The following is a 6,709-nucleotide window of genomic DNA, read 5'->3' as shown; positions in this document are numbered from 1 at the left end:
CTTGAAATGTTTCCTTGGTACCTCTGATTTTCTTGAAGAGATCTCTAGTCTTTCCTATTCTACTGTTTTCCTCTATTTCTTTGCACTGATCACTTAGGAAGGCTTTGCTATCTCTCATTGGTATTCCTTGGAACTTTATTTTCATATGGATTTATTTTTCCTCTTCTCCTTTGCCTTTAGCTCTCTTCTTTTTTCAGCGATTTGTAAGGCCTCCTCAGACAACCATTTTGCCTTTTTTGCATTTCTTCTTCTTGGGGTGAGACTTTATAAGTGAGAGGCTAAAACTAGAGTATCAACTTCCCTCTGTTCCATTATCACTCATGGAACATTGCACAGTCAAGAGTCAAGTGGATTAACACAGATGTGGAAGTCAACTCATTGTTGAGGGAGCCCTGAACAAAGGTTCCTATAGTCTTATGAACCTGGAACAGGGAAAAGGATGAAGGAGTGGAAAGGGGAAAGGATTAGCAGAAGTGGGTGTAAGATGTAAACCCTATCTTTCTGTGCTGTGCTTAGTCACTCAGTCCCTTCCAACTCTTTTTCACCCCATGGACTATAGCCCACCAGGCTCCTCTGTCCATGGGGATTCTCGAGGCAAGAATACTGGAGTAGATTGCCATGCCCTCCTCCAGGGGATCTTCCCAACCCAAGGTTCAAATTCAGGTCTCCCATATTGGAAACAGATTCTTTACCATCTATGCCACCAGGGCCTGGTGGCTCAGATGGTAAATCCTGTCTTATCAACAATTATATAAAATATAAATGGTTTAGCACTCCAGTTAATAGGCAGAAACTGGAAGAATGGACAGAAACCATGATTCATATATATTTTATCTAGAATATTCATAATTTATATTCAAAGACACAGATAAGTGGAAAGTGAAAATGTCAAGAAATATATATTTTGGAAATAGTAACAAAAGAAGTAGTGAAAGAACAGATAAAGCCAATATAGAAGAAAATAAACTTCAGGCCACAAATTATTGCTAGAGACCAAGAAAGACATTTTATAATGGTTAAATAGTCAGTTCCTTGAAATATAATAATCATGAACCTGTATGTATCTCAGCCTCCACTGGTGATCTCATTCAGTGAGTAAATGTTCTTAGGGATATATTCCACCCAGGAGAAACCCCATGGTTCCATCATTTAGAGTCCTTCATGCCTCAGTTCACGAAACCCAAGGGCTTGTGTGAATAGTTTTTTATCACATAATGTTCCAGACCAAGAATGCAGGCTGTTAATGTGCAGGGAAAGGATCAGTCAGGTGAAAATGCTTTGTTCATGGATGAATTCTCCCAAATATCTACTTCTAGGCAAAATCTTTAAAAAAAAAACAGAGATAATTAATTCCTGGGAGCATTATGTCTTAGATAGAAAAGTTGGTTCTTTGTCATTTTTAGTATCCTCTCTAAACACTAAGATTCATGGAATAGATATTTTCTCATTTTAGGAGAATAAGAAAAGCTTATTAGGTAATATATTTGTGGCTCTTATTCTATAGCGATAGACTAGGTACTGAAGATCAGAAGATTCATTTTAGCACCTAGGTCATTGGGTTTCAAATTCAACATAGGGTTTTCTTTTGACTTGATTTTCAAAGGCATTGGAGCATGCTGAATCCATTTAAATAAATTTGTTGCATCTTGACATCTTTGCTTCCTGTAGAATTGTCCACCAGTGGGGACTTGAGACATATACATGATTTGACATTGCAAGTAATGTTTATTTCTTATTTCTAAATACTTTGAGCATTCTCCTTAACTACAGGGGAAACCACAGTAAGTGAACTAGAATTTCTCTCTCTCTCGTTTTTTTTTTTTTTTTTTTTGATCAAGTTTTTATTGTTCTGTTTTATTTCAAGGGATTTTTACAATTAAAATCATTAAAAATTTACTTTCTGATATTTTATGGGGATTAATTTTAGATGCCCTGGGATCTTTTGCAGAAATATTTGTCCTCCTCCCTGTATACGGATTTATCAATAATTTTTCCAGAATACGATTACAATTTAAATGGCAACCCACTCCAGTGTTCTTGCCTGGAGAATCCCAGGGGCGGGGGAGCCTGGTGGGCTGCCGTCTATGGGGTCACACAGAGTCGGACGCGACTGAAGTGACTTAACAGTAGCAAAGACAATTTTAAGTCTGCATGGGACTGAGGGGAAGGTCAACAATTAGATTCTGCTTTTTTGAAGGAATTTGTCAGCTCATATTGAATTACAAATTGAGAATGTATTAGTTTATAGCATTTACAAAGGAAAACGTACCCTTTGCTGTGGTTGGGAATATACATTAAGCCCCAAGCTCTGGGGCACTTTTTATTCTGATTATTTTCAAACTTTCTTAGATCTTCTAACCAGGCAAGATCTTATTTCTGCTGAAGTGGATGTGGTCCCTGCAGTGTGACTGAACTTCTGCATCCCTGACCTAAGACTTAGACCTTTCTCTTAGAGAGTCAGGACACATGTTGCTGAAAATAAGAGATGAAAGTTAATTGTCTTCATCAGTTTAAGGTGATTTACACCTCTGCCTCCTTGTACACACTGAACTTAAGTCATCTTATGAGAGGTAAGTTGTGGTGGGGAAAAAAAAAAATCACTGCATTGGGCATTAAAAGACTTGGATTCTTATTTACCACTAATCAGCCATGTTTCCTCTCTGGGCCTCAGCTTCCTTATCTTTAAAGAGCATATAAATTGAAAAATGCAAGGTCCTGGTAGAATTTTCTTTTAAACTTTTTATTTTGTATTGGGGTATAGCCAATTAACAATGTTGTGATAGTTTCAGGTGACTCAGCCACACATATACACGTGTCCATTCTCCCCCAACTTCCCTCCCCTCCTGGGTGCCATGTAACATTGAGCAGAGTTCCATGGCTATACAGTTCCATGTATTGATCCACCAGCAGTGTGTACATGTCCATCTCAAACTCTCTAACTAACCCTTGGTACTGGAGGAATTTTAGGGCACAAAAATTCTGAACTTATTAAATAGATCCTGAACTCATTAACATCTGACTGTACATCACACAGTTTAGCCAAATAACTGCCATGGATTACATATGGTCATAGGTGGAGGCTTTGTCCAAAATCTGACATTGCTGATTCTAAGAAGTAAACTAGATCTACACTGGAAAGCTAAATTCCAAAGAGCTAGAGCCAGACATCCTGATTTTTAATACAGACTGTTCTATTTTATTTTTGTATCATGGTTCGGGCAAGTTATTTACCTTCTAACCACATTTCCTTATTTTTAAAGTAGGTAATAGTCTATCAACCTCATAGGATTGTTATGAAGGTACTGTAAATGGAATAGTGAATGTAAAGCTGTTAGTATAGTGTGAACACAGCAAAAACCCAAAAACATTTAATGATTATTATAAGAATAATATGGTGAAAATTAATCTCTGCATTCTATTAAGAATGAGAAAAAGCAGATTTATAGTAAAAGTTTGTATTTAATACTGTGTGAGTATATGGAATTTAAACAAGTAATAAAGGTTTCTCTGCTTGGAAGGAAGTTTGTCTGTTTAAGTTCTTGCCTATCAACTGCAGTATGAATGCCCTTATGAGAGATAAGAATTACTCTGTGAGATTAACACTCTATTTCTCATTTCTCCAAAAATATGTATTATAGAGGATTTGAATGTTAATAGGCAAAGCTAAGTTTAAGTTCTTACCTATCAACTGCAGTATGAATGCCCTTATGAGAGATAAGAATTACTCTGTGAGATTAACACTCTATTTCTCATTTCTCCAAAAATATGTATTATAGAGGATTTGAATGTTAATAGGCAAAGCTAAGTCTAGTACAGAGGAAGAAAATGATCATGTGATTGAGTCTGTCTGTTAATACAGGATATCAAAGACACTGATAAGATAGAACTATTTTTAACTTATGTCCTGATTACTTCAAGGTTTGCAAGAAGCTGAAACAATTAGTAAAATAATAAAAATGAATACTGGATGCTTGGGGCTAGTGCACTGGGATGACCCAGAGGGATGGTATGGGGAGGGAGGAGGGAGGAGGGTTCAGGATGAGGAACACATGTATACCTGTGGCGGATTCATTTTGATATTTGGCAAAACTAATACAATTATGTAAAGTTTAAAAATAAAATAAAATTTAAAAAAAAAGAAAAAAAAATGAATGAGTCACGTTTGAGATTTTCTATGCAATTTTGATCATAAAATCCAGCCTTGGGTACAGGTCTTCAGGAAATTATAGGTTCTTGGTTCTCCCAAAGGCCACCTTCTTTAGAGAAGAATTGACAATTAGATGTACCTTCCACTTGTTCCTCAGGTGTTCCCTTCCCTGAAAGGATTCTTTGATGCCCTGGGCTATCCATAAAGGAAACCACTACTCTGGGGCTTGGAACTCTAAAGCTAGCTTCTCAATGAAGAGTTTATGGGATCATCTGTAAGAGGTTTCCTTTCCACATACCTCTTTATTCAACTTGACGATGTATAACAGGGATAACTCATTTTACTTTTCACTGCTTTTTTGCTTTAAGAATATATAAAGCAAATGAAGCAACTGACAAATAACTAATCTCAAAAATATACAAGCAACTCCTACAGCTCAACTCCAGAAAAATAAATGACCCAATCAAAAAATGGGCCAAAGAACTAAATAGACATTTCTCCAAAGAAGACATACAGATGGCTAACAAACACATGAAAAGATGCTCAACATCACTCATTATCAGAGAAATGCAAATCAAAACCACTATGAGGACCATTTCACACCAGTCAGAATGGCTGCAATCCATAAGTCTACAAGCAATAAATGCTGGAGAGGGTGTGGAGAGAAGGGAACTCTCTTGCACTGTTGGTGGGAATGCAAAGTAGTACAGCCACTATGGAGAACAGTGTGGAGATTCCTTTAAAAACTGGAAACAGAACTGCCTTATGATCCAGCAATCCCACTGCTGGGCATACACACTGAGGAAACCAGAATTTAAAGAGACAAGTGTACCCCAATGTTCATTGCAGCACTGTTTATAATAGCCAGGACATGGAAGCAACCTAGATGCCCATCAGCAGATGAATGGATAAGAAAGCTGTGGTACATATACATAATGGAGTATTACTCAGCCATTAAAAAGAATACATTTGAATCAGTTCTAATGAGGTGGATGAAACTGGAACCTATTATACAGAGTGAAGTCAGCCAGAAAGAAAAACACCAATACAGTATACTAACACATATATATGGAATTTAGAAAGATGGTAACAATAACCCTGTGAACGAGACAGCAAAAGAGACACCGATGTATAGATCAGTCTTATGGACTCTGTGGAAGAGGGAGAGGGTGGGGAGATTTGGGAAAATAGCATTGAAACATGTATAATATCATGTATGAAACGAGTCGCCAGTCCAGGTTCGATGCACGGTACTGGATGCTTGGGGCTGGTGCACTGGGACGACCCAGAGGGAAGGGAGGGGAGGGAGGAGGGTGGAGGGTTCAGGATGGGGAACGCGGGTATACCTGTGGTGGATTCATTTCGATATTTGGCAAAACTAATACAATATTGTAAAGTTTAAAAATAAAATAAAACTAAAAAAAAAAGAATATGTAAAGAGAATAATGGAGTCTGAGATACAGGAAAAAGTGAACATTAATAATGTCATTATTAATGTCATATAAAACTTAGTTTTATATGCTTCCTTAAAGTTTAATTTAATAATATGCATATTCCCCATCAAGTGAAATGAGGAATGAAAATGAAAATTGAAAAAGATTTTGTATTAAACTAATCGGTTTGTGATGCCGGGAGCCGGCATATTGCATATTGAGTGCATAGTGCATATTGCATATTGAGTGCAGCACTTTCCACAGCATCATCTTTCAGGATCTGGAATAGCTCAACTGGAATTCTATCACTGCTGGGAGCCAGTGAGGAACTCCGCCCATGACAAAGGTCATGAGGAAGGAGGCTTGGCATACGCAAAGGCGGGATTGAGCCTCAGGAGTCCCCCATCTACCCCCAAAACCAGAGTCTGCCTACTTTCTGCTTTGTGCTTTCACCTACACCTCTGACTTTACGGGGGGCTGTCCCCCACTACCTCTCTCTGAAAAAAGAGTTAGCTTACAGTGCCAGTTAATAATTCCTGGGTGTGACAGTGTTTAACCTACAAACTCCTTTGGAAATCCTCTAGCCTGCCTGAATAGGTTTTTCCGGCCACATGTGATTGTTCAGAGCCTCCCAACTGTGAGAGGCATGAGATGTTCTAAACTGTCTAAACACAGATTCTTTTGAGTAGTTAAAAGATTGATTAGAAATCATATTGGTGAAGGGATTTTCACTTGTTGGGCCAATGTTTGCTGCTAAGTTTCCATATCCCTTACCTGCTGTGTTCCTGGCAGTGTATTGATTAATATAATTGGTGTAAGTAGTAGCTTTAATGTTTGTAACCTGGGACGCTTGAGTTAATTCTTTTCTTGATTGAGCCCACCTCACCTTTGCCCTATAGGAATGCAACTCTATCCAATGCTTTTTGGAGGCTGGTGCCTGACTTTAGAATAATCGCCTGACTTTGGAATAATCACCTTTAGAGAAAAATAAGTTTCTTAAAATGTTAACAGGCCTCCTGGCCAGAAGATGATGTAAATCACCTGAACTTTTGCATATGATAAGTTTGAAAGCCTGGCTTCGATTAGAATCAGGAACTGCTGTCCTTGCATGACTCCACCCCTTCCCCCA

This window comes from Bos mutus, chromosome 15, assembly GCF_027580195.1.
Source record: "Bos mutus isolate GX-2022 chromosome 15, NWIPB_WYAK_1.1, whole genome shotgun sequence".
NCBI lineage: Eukaryota > Metazoa > Chordata > Mammalia > Artiodactyla > Bovidae > Bos > Bos mutus.
This window is presented reverse-complemented; position numbering follows the sequence as displayed.